We start from the raw sequence: 10,080 nt of genomic DNA on the forward strand, positions 1-10,080 counted from the left end.
CCAAGGAGATCGCTGACAGCCTCCTGTACCTTGACACTGCTCAAGCTGTTTGGACGGATCTCCATGATCACTTTCATCAAAGTAATGCTCCACGGATCTTTCAAATTAAGCAACAACTAAATGGCCTCACGCAAGGATCCCTTGATGTCAACACCTATTATACCCGCCTGAAAATTCTTTGGGATGAGCTCAAAAACTTCCAACCAATTCCCGTATGTCAATGTGGTGGTATGAAGGCTTGGATGGACTACCAGCAACAAGAGTATGTAATGCAATTTCTAATGGGTTTAAACGAATCTTATGCCAGAACCTGTGGTCAGATTTTGATGATCGATCCCCTGCCTCCTGTCTCAAAAGTGTTCAACCTTGTCGTCCAAGAAGAACGACAACGTTCAATCGGGTCTGCATCTCCTTCTCCGGCTGATTCTCTGGCTTTCAACACCTCGTCATCCTCGCCTCTCCTTCCGACTCCAGTGACCGCCGCCGTGCCATTTTCTCCGGGGAGGCCAAGGCGAGATCGCCCAATGTGCTCACATTGTGGATTTACAGGACATACAGTGGACCGGTGTTACAAGATACACAGTTACCCACCAGGTTACAAGCCCAAGACCAAAAGCCCACAAGCCCAAATGCCACAGACCTCCCTTCAATCCAGACCTCCAGCAGCTGTCGATTTTCCAAAACGCCGGCAATTTTCTGGGCAGCAATTCTCTCTCCCCTCAGCAGCTGTCGGCTTCCCAAATCGCCAGCAATTCTCCCCTTCAGCAGTGACAGCCATGGTGCCACCATCTGGATCACTTTCCACCGATCAAGTACAGCAGCTGATTGCCTACCTTAGCACGCAACTTCAAATTCATGCTCATGACTCATCTGAGATCCCCACAGACCCAACACCTTCCATCTCCCACGTTTCTGGTAACCCCTCTTTTGCCTTTTCCCTTTTTCATCCTTTTGTTTCTCATGATGCCTAGATAATAGACATTGGTGCGACGCACCATGTTTGCTGTGATTTTTCCCTTTTTTCACATTCCACATTTATTAATCCAGCCTCTGTCACTTTACCAAATGGGAACAAAGTTGCTATTAATCGAGTTGGTACTGTGAAGTTGTCTGAATCCTTAGTTCTACACCATGTCTTATTTGCCCCAATGTTCTCTTTCAATCTACTCAGTGTCAGTGCTCTTACCTTAAGCCATCATTGTCGCATTAATTTTCTTTCCAATTCGTGTGTAATTCAGGATCTGATTCAGGGCTCGACGATTAGGAGGGGTAAACGTCAAGGCAACCTTTATTTTCTTGAGTTAGGAATTTCGTTTTGTAATCTCTCGTTTTCATGTGTTGCAATGTCTAAGAGTGATATTTGGCATCATAGGCTAGGCCACCCATCTCATGTAAAACTTCAAAATCTACATAATAAATTACAAATTCCAGTTTCTTTGCCTCATTTATCTTCTCACTGCAAAATATGTCACATGGCCAAACAAAAACGACTTTCTTTTGTTTCTAATAATAACATGTCATCCAAACCTTTTGACTTGATTCACATAGACATTTGGGGTGTTTTTCATGTTCCAACTCTTTCTGGACACAAATATTTCCTTACCATAGTCGATGATTGTACGCGAGCTACATGGATTTATCTTCTGCGTACTAAAGCTGATGTTCTTACCATTTTTCCAGACTTTTACAATTTTGTGTTTACCAGTGCAACACCACTATTAAATCTGTGTGATCTGACAATGCCCCCGAACTAGCTTTCACTGATTTCTTTCACTCTAAGGGGATTTCTCCTTACCACTCTTGTGTTGACACACCTGAGCAAAACTCTGTGGTGGAACACAAACACCAGCACATTCTTAATGTTGCTCGAGCTCTACTTTTTCAGTCCTCAGTCCCTCTTTGCTATTGGGGATATTGTGTCCTAACAGCCGTATATTTGATCAACCGGACTCCATCTCCATTACTCTCAAACAAGACACCGTTTGAGCTTTTGAACAATAAAAAGCCAACTTATAATCACCTTCGTGTCTTTGGTTGTTTGTGCTATGGTTCAACTTTGCCACACAATCGCACAAAATTCTCTCCTCGTGCATGAGCTTCCGTGTTCCTAGGCTATCCACCAGGTTACAAGGGATACAAACTTCTTGATTTAGAAAGCAACAAAATCTACATTTCCCGCCATGTTGTGTTCCATGAATCCATTTTTCCTTTCGCCCATTCCCAACCTGCATCCCCTCATCATGATTTTTTCTCTGACCGTGTTCTTCCTACACCTATCTCAGTTCCCTCTGATGTATCGCCCCCTCCAACCTCCTCCCTATCTTCCCCTATCCCTGCCTCCTCCTCTTCATTACCTGTTTCTCGCCCAAAACGTATAACAAGACCCCCCTCTTCCTTGTCGGATTATCATTGCTACCTAACTGCTCATTCTCCTCTATCTTCCAACATCAACTTTTTTCATTCCACCTTTCATCCCATATCCAGCTTCCTAAGCTATCATAAATTGTCCCCACCCTTTCAAAAGTTCATCTTTGCCATTTCTTCCCATAATGAACCCCGAACCTTTTCCCAGGCTGCTCTTTCTCCAATGTGGTGTGATGCAATGGATGTTGAGTTGCAAGCTTTGGAAAGCAACAAAACTTGGTCTATTGTGTCTCTCCCTCAAGGGAAGCACGCGGTGGGTTGTAAATGGGTGTACAAGACCAAGTTTCGATCTGATGGCTCAGTTGAACGATATAAGGCTCGCCTTGTGGCCAAGGGGTACACACAACAAGAAGGTATTGACTTCCTTGACACTTTCTCGCCTGTTGCCAAGCTCGTTACTGTTAAACTTTTGCTCTACCTAACTGCTCATTCTCCTCTATCTTCCAACATCAACTTTTTTCATTCCACCTTTCATCCCATATCTAGCTTCCTAAGATATCATAAATTGTCCCCACCCTTTCGAAAGTTCATCTTTGCCATTTCTTCCCATAATGAACCCCGAACCTTTTCCCAAGCTGCTCTTTCTCCAATGTGGTGTGATGCAATGGATGTTGAGTTGCAAGCTTTGGAAAGCAACAAAACTTGGTCTATTGTGTCTCTCCCTCAAGGGAAGCACGCGGTGGGTTGTAAATGGGTGTACAAGACCAAGTTTCGATCTGATGGCTCAGTTGAACGATATAAGGCTCGCCTTGTGGCCAAGGGGTACACACAACAAGAAGGTATTGACTTCCTTGACACTTTCTCGCCTGTTGCCAAGCTCGTTACTGTTAAACTTTTGCTCTCTCTAGCTGCTGTCTATGGCTGGTCTTTAAGCCAACTTGATGTAACAAATGCTTTTCTTCACGGGGATCTATCCGAAGAAGTCTACATGACCTTACCTCCTGGATATACTTGTGGAAAGGGGGAGGTTCTGCCTCCTAATGTTATTTGCAGACTTCACAAGTCTATTTACAGTTTAAAACAAGCATCTCGGCAATGGTTCCACAAGTTTTCAGGTGTCTTAATCTCAGAAGGGTTCATGCAATCAGATTGTGACCACTCTATATTTACCAAGTCGCATGGTTCTGTTTTCTTGGCTCTCTTAGTGTATGTTGACGATATAATCGTGGCTAGTAATGATCAAAACGCTGTGGACACACTAAAAGCTGCTCTAAGTAGGCGTTTCAAGATGAAGGACCTAGGCTCTCTCAAGTATTTTTTGGGCCTGGAAGTCGCCAAATCAGCTGCTGGCATTTCCATTTGCCAAAGCAAGTATGCTCTGGAATTATTGTCAGATGCAGGGTATTTGGGATGCAAGCCGATCTCTATTCCCATGGAGACTAATTTAAGGATTTCTCAATCTGATGGTGAACCTCTTACTGATCCTACGAGCTACCGAAGATTAATCGGTAAGCTCATTTACCTCACCATCACACGACCCGACCTCAGCTATTCTATGAACCGCCTCAGCCAGTTTATGGCAGCCCCTCGTACTTTTCATTTTAATGCAGCCATGCGTATCTTGCAATATGTCAAGATGACTCTGGGTCAACGGCTCTTCTTTTCTTCAACATCGACTCTCCAACTTAAGGCCTTCTCTGATGCGGACTGGGGCACATGCCCTTATACCAAGCGTTCACTCACTAGTTTCTGCATCTTTCTAGGCTCTTCACTCATCTCTTGGAAATCCAAGAAACAACAAGTGGTGTCACACTCCTCAGCTGAAGTCGAGTACCGATCCATGGCTAATACTACCTATGAAGTTGTATGGTTACTTAGCTTGCTCAAAGACTTGCAGATTGCTCATCAAGATTCAGCATTCCTATAATGTGATAATCAAGCTGCACTTCACATTGCAGCCAATCCAGTTTATCATGAACGCACCAAACACATCGAAATAGACTGCCATTTTCTGCGTGAAAGAATTCAAGCCGGTGTTTTGAAGACCATGCATGTTTCGACTCAACATCAACTCGCAGACCTCTTTACCAAGGCCCTTCATCCAACACGTTTTCAGCTTCTTCTCAGTAAGATGGGAATCCATAACCTGTACTCTCCATCTTGAGGGGGAGTATTAGCATATTAAATATTTCTTATTTTTCCTAGTTTGTTATTTCTGTTTTGCCAGCTATAATAAGACAAGCTGCGGTGTTTTCTAGGTAGAGTTTGTTAGAGAATTTGTTAGGCTCTTTCCTTTATATTCACCACTGTTGTACCTTCAATCGTCAAGCAATGAGAATGTCCTTCATTATTCCTTCAGCTCATCATTTATAATAATATCACATCTCAACTCAAATTAAAAATTCGAATCCGCGAAGTGAACGATGCCTCAGAGTGCTAATATCGCCGATCAGGCCGACAACGTCATTGGAGTCACCCTTATGGTGGATAAGGATACGAAGGGATGTTGTCTGGGGATGTTTCTTTGTATTTACGTCTTCCTAGATGTTACAAAACCTTTACGAAGGGGGTTAGGATTAAGCTAGGAGATGACGACCCTATGGTGTAGGGTGATCTTCAGTATGTCTTTTGCTTTAATTGTGGAAAACTGGGTCATCAATGGCATTCCTTGTCCTGACTCCAACATGTCCTCCATCTCTCTTCATGCTCCGTACAATGCCTTGTTTTTTGTTCCTGCGTATAGCTTTCGAGGACCCTACAAATTAAATTAATTAAAACATCCATGTATGTATCACATTGCCAAATATATACTAGTATATATGAGGAGAATTAATATTATAAGGTATATATATTCATTTATTATTATACCACATATAATAAGACAACACTATGGCTATTGACAAAAGGTTTTTAATAAGTATGGTTTATGTTTAAAAGAATAGGAAATTTTTATGGTGGAAAATGTTATTTTACTCTATCGATAAGAACTATTATTTTTAACCGTTTAGATTTGTGCATGTTTGTATTAAAAATTTACATTGCACGACACAAACTTGTTCCTGACTAATCCGACTGTTAAAACACGGCTTTTACCGGTGAAGCAAAATAGCATTCTCCACCCTAATGTACCCGTAAAGAATAATGGTAGTTACTTACATGTGCAAAAGCAAAAGTTAGGCACTGAAAGGAGATTTCCATGGATGGAGGATGAACATGAAGCCCAAAGAGCTTAGATTTGTTCTCTATTATTAGATTGAGAGAACAATTGTGAGTCAATATCTTTGTTGTAACACCTGAAGCGTCCACTCCTTCCCCTAGCACAAACTCACCAATATTCCCTATCTGCAAATAATGCCAATCACATATATATTATTTTGTTTAGAATTGATACTCAAATGAAACGCAAGCATTGGGCCCTGTATATGACTGGATCTTGCACATATTTTTGAGGCCCAAACTGAATTCACATTGCCCTTATATTAAAGAATAGAGTTAAGATGGAGAAACTATGCCGGCCCAAGCTTGATGGAGGGATGGGGTTCCGTGATTTGATGGCCTTTAATCGGCGTTAGTAGCGAAACAAGCTTGGCGGATCTTGATATATCCAACGTCACTAATGGCCTGGATACTCAAAGCCAAATATTTTGATTCCGTCAACTTCTTCGATGCACGGGTAAGATATAATCCATCCTATCTGTGGCGGAGTATTGTGTTTGGACGAGACCTTATCATGAAAGGTACATGGTGGAAGGTTGGCAATGAATCATCCATTAAGAGTTTTAGTGGACGTTTGGTTCATAGATTCAGAACTATTCTCAATTTATGTGTATTTTTTATGAGAGAAAATACTATAACGAACTACGAATCATGATTCGAATCATGACATGAACTTGTTGATTCCTAGGCCTATAACCTTCAACCCTATCACCAGGCCATCTGAAGACATGGCTTCACTTATGGTAAATAATTTGATTGCACATAGAAGATGAGATTATAATAATGTTTGGGACATTCTATGAGTTGTGGATCATAAGAGTGTTTTGAGTGTCCCTCCTAGGGTTAGAGGTGGGGAGGATATCTCGATCTGGCATTATGTGTTAGCGTTTATGTTCTTAGAAATAAATGTAACAATACTTTTGAGACATTTTGACTATTAATAAAGATTTATTTATTTTATATATATTTGTATTGTCCTCGTTACGTTTATATTAGTTGAATGTATGGTCTGAGACTGTCGTTCTAAGTCTTTAGATCGTGCATGAATGAGAAGAACATGCATATTACAGGAATTTAGAGATGATAGTCTAAAGAATATGATCCGCAATCGAGGGAATAAAGTTGGGTGCTTTATTCATGTTAAGATTGTTATGTTGTCTACTTCCTAATGGAGACGGCTTGTCTTGGTAGTCGAAGGTGAGACTACATGGGTAGAGATATTGATATAGTTCCTAGTGGTGGAATCTATATTGGATCATACCAAGATCAAATTGTTTTAATTAACAATTCTGTTTGAATAAAATAATTCACTTTTGACGAATTATATGTGGTCATCTTAATCCTGAGATGAATAATAAACTCGTATGTTTGACTTATATCCTTTGATGTACTAAAGGGAGACATTTTGACATTATGTAAAAGTATGCTTACCGGTATATTGGGAGTATGACTCTTGTGTGCGTAGATTTATCATTCATAGATAGAAAATTCATAGCTCCTATAAAGAGTCAATGATATCCTCTTATGACATTATCCGATTATTGAAATATACGAGTATTTGGCCATTAGAATACTTTATATTATCTAATGGTTTACTATTTGTATTAGTATGAATAGTGGTTTTTCCTATAAAGAGTCAATGGTTTACATTTTGTTACCTTTCTAATTATATTTATCTTATGTTTCATTACCACGTCATCGGAAAATCCACTATTCGTACCAATACAAATAATAAACTATTAGATAACACAAAGTAGTCTAATGGTAGAGCACTCGTATTTTTCAAGTCCTGGATAATTCTATAAGAAGATATCATTGACTCTTTATAGGAGCAATGTATTCCTTATTTATGAATAATAAATCTAAGAATGCAAGAATCATACCCTCAATATACCGGTACACATATATTTACATAATGTCAGGATGTCTTTATTTGGTACATCAAAAGATACAAATTAAACATACAGATTTATTACTGATCTCAAATTTATTATATAATTCGGGAGGAATTTTTGCAATTCATCCGTGACTATATGACATCATTTGAAATAGTTTAGGTTTATGCATTTATTTATAACTAAATCATTCTTTATTATATTTGTAAGTAAACATCATAAGAATCCAATACTAGCCAATGTCCTTTACTCATGTATATGAATTGTTCATATACAGAAAATATAATTTTAAACGTAAGTATATATAAATAAATGAAGTTTACAAATAAAGTTGGACACTTTATTTTAATAAAAATGTGATGTTATCTGTTACATACTAGGTGGAATGATCTTATCTCATCACTGTAATATTGATTACAGAGTAGACACCCATGAATTGTAGATACATCGAACTAAACTACAATATATTTAGTAATTCAATCTAAATTTTCTAAATAAAAGGACTTATGTTCTATTACTGGATGGCCAATTTATAGATGTACCTAAATCTTGACTGATTGGGGGATTCACGTCCTTATGTTATATCTATTAATTTTCTAATGGATGAGATTAATTCGTAAATCAATCACCCGATACTTTGGAGGCATAATATTATGGATAGTTGAGTATGCAAACTCATAGTTGTGAGAATCCACAACTTCGTGATGAAGATTAATGATATTTCTATGAAGTGATAATTTAAAATTTTAAATAAATGAGTAGTTGAGCGTATTCGATATAGGATACTGAATAAATATCCAAGATTCTTATTTATGATTAGATCATAAATAAATAGGCCAACCATTAGAGTATTAACAGAACAGAACTCGTAGACAAAGACGTAATTAAAGAGGTTAAACGAAATTATTACTTAATGAAGTTTATAAATATTCATAGTAGAGAGTCACATGGTAATAACTTTCCAGTTAGGCAAAGCTTATTTGTATTATTTCGTTCTCGTAAATATATTTTGTAATCTTAAAGTGTGGCTTTTGTATAATTTAATAATTATATATATTTATTTGATTAAGAGCTTAACCAAATTATATGTTGATTATTGGAACTTCGGTTATATGGGTCTATTTGGTCCTTTCGTTAGTTTTATAAATTCTCAAGCATAAATCAATGGAATCTTTTTAACTGTTTCAACTCTGGCTATTGTATGAAAAACACTCATATAAATAGTTTGTGGAGGGTGTGGCATTATTCATTTGTGTTGGGTGCATTCAGTGGCATGTTACTAGTACCACATAAAATATTTATGTAATTGTTAACAGGAATACTATGTAAGAACATCTATTTTAATGTTAAAATAAATAATTATGATATATGAGGAAATATATATTAATTATAAAAGTAAATATAAATCATTTTTAATTCCAAAATAATACATTAGCTATCTATTGGTTTCTACAACAATTTTAAATGTGGAAGTGTATCCGTATGGATCATGCATGACAAAAATTTTCATAAAACTTTATTGATACGCTATAGAATATATTAATTTACACTAAAAAATTAAACTAATTAATTTATCTTACCCGGTTGAAGCGATAGGTCGATAACATGAGTTATTTGACTATGAACATTCATCGCTCCAACCTTCTCAGAAAACTTAAATCTTTCATATCTAATCCTTGATACCTGTAAGACCTAGTATGTGGGCACTAAATTTAGAACTACTGGGTATGATCACTCTACTAATTTCTCCCCTTTTTAAATTGACAAAGGAATAAAGTAGGATTGAGAATGCAAGAATTTTTCTTGTCTTTTCTCTCTAGTGTACACGCCACGCCTTTCACAGGGGAACGAAAGCTAAAGTTTTTTTTTTTTTTTCAAATTTCTATTATCACCTATTTATACATATGCAATAAGAAACCCAGGAGAATTCGAATTTTCTCTAAAATATAAGGCTAAGAAAATTAGTTATTATTTTTATTATAAATCTCATTTAAAATAAAGATAAATTCACATTTAATTTGAGAACAATTTTTTTCTCTCCTGCTACATGTCAAATTGGACCACCACAAGGGGCCACCCTGTACTTGGCGCCTACATCAGTCCAACAGGAGTAGATGATTCCAACTTTATCATGGTGTTTAATTTTGATTCAAATTAAAATTCACAAAAAGTCAAACTTTAATTTTGTTTTAATTCTAATTGGATAATTTGTTAAGCAAGTAACTGAATGACTTAGAAAGTAAGCAACTGATCCCAAAAAGATTTCACTGTTACTAGGCGTGTGACTTCATGTAGTTCCATCACATGTATGTTCCAAAATTAGTTATTAAATAGTATAAATATTTGATATCCAATTAATTGTGCATTCACAATTAATTATATTGAGTGATATTAATTCTCGATAATTCATCTTGTCTTGTAAATATTACAAGAATGACGCGGAGTCTCATAGATTTATAATTTCAAGCTCTAATAAAATTAATAATTAATCAAACTCTTTAATCAGTTAATTAATTTTATTAATTCTAAAACTTATTCCACTATAAACTTAGAATTGCACTCTTGGAATGTGAAACGTCCATTTGATATCACCATTACATATAAA

At 37.1% G+C, this 10,080-nt stretch overlaps 1 pseudogene; it reads right to left on the reverse strand.

Moving 5' to 3' along the window:
• Positions 1 to 4,945: 4,945 nt before the first annotated feature.
• LOC21387456 lies at positions 4,946 to 6,310 on the reverse strand (annotated as a pseudogene).
• Between the last annotated feature and the right edge of the window lie 3,770 nt (positions 6,311 to 10,080).

Source organism: Morus notabilis, unplaced genomic scaffold, assembly GCF_000414095.1.
Source record: "Morus notabilis unplaced genomic scaffold, ASM41409v2 Scaffold10, whole genome shotgun sequence".
NCBI lineage: Eukaryota > Viridiplantae > Streptophyta > Magnoliopsida > Rosales > Moraceae > Morus > Morus notabilis.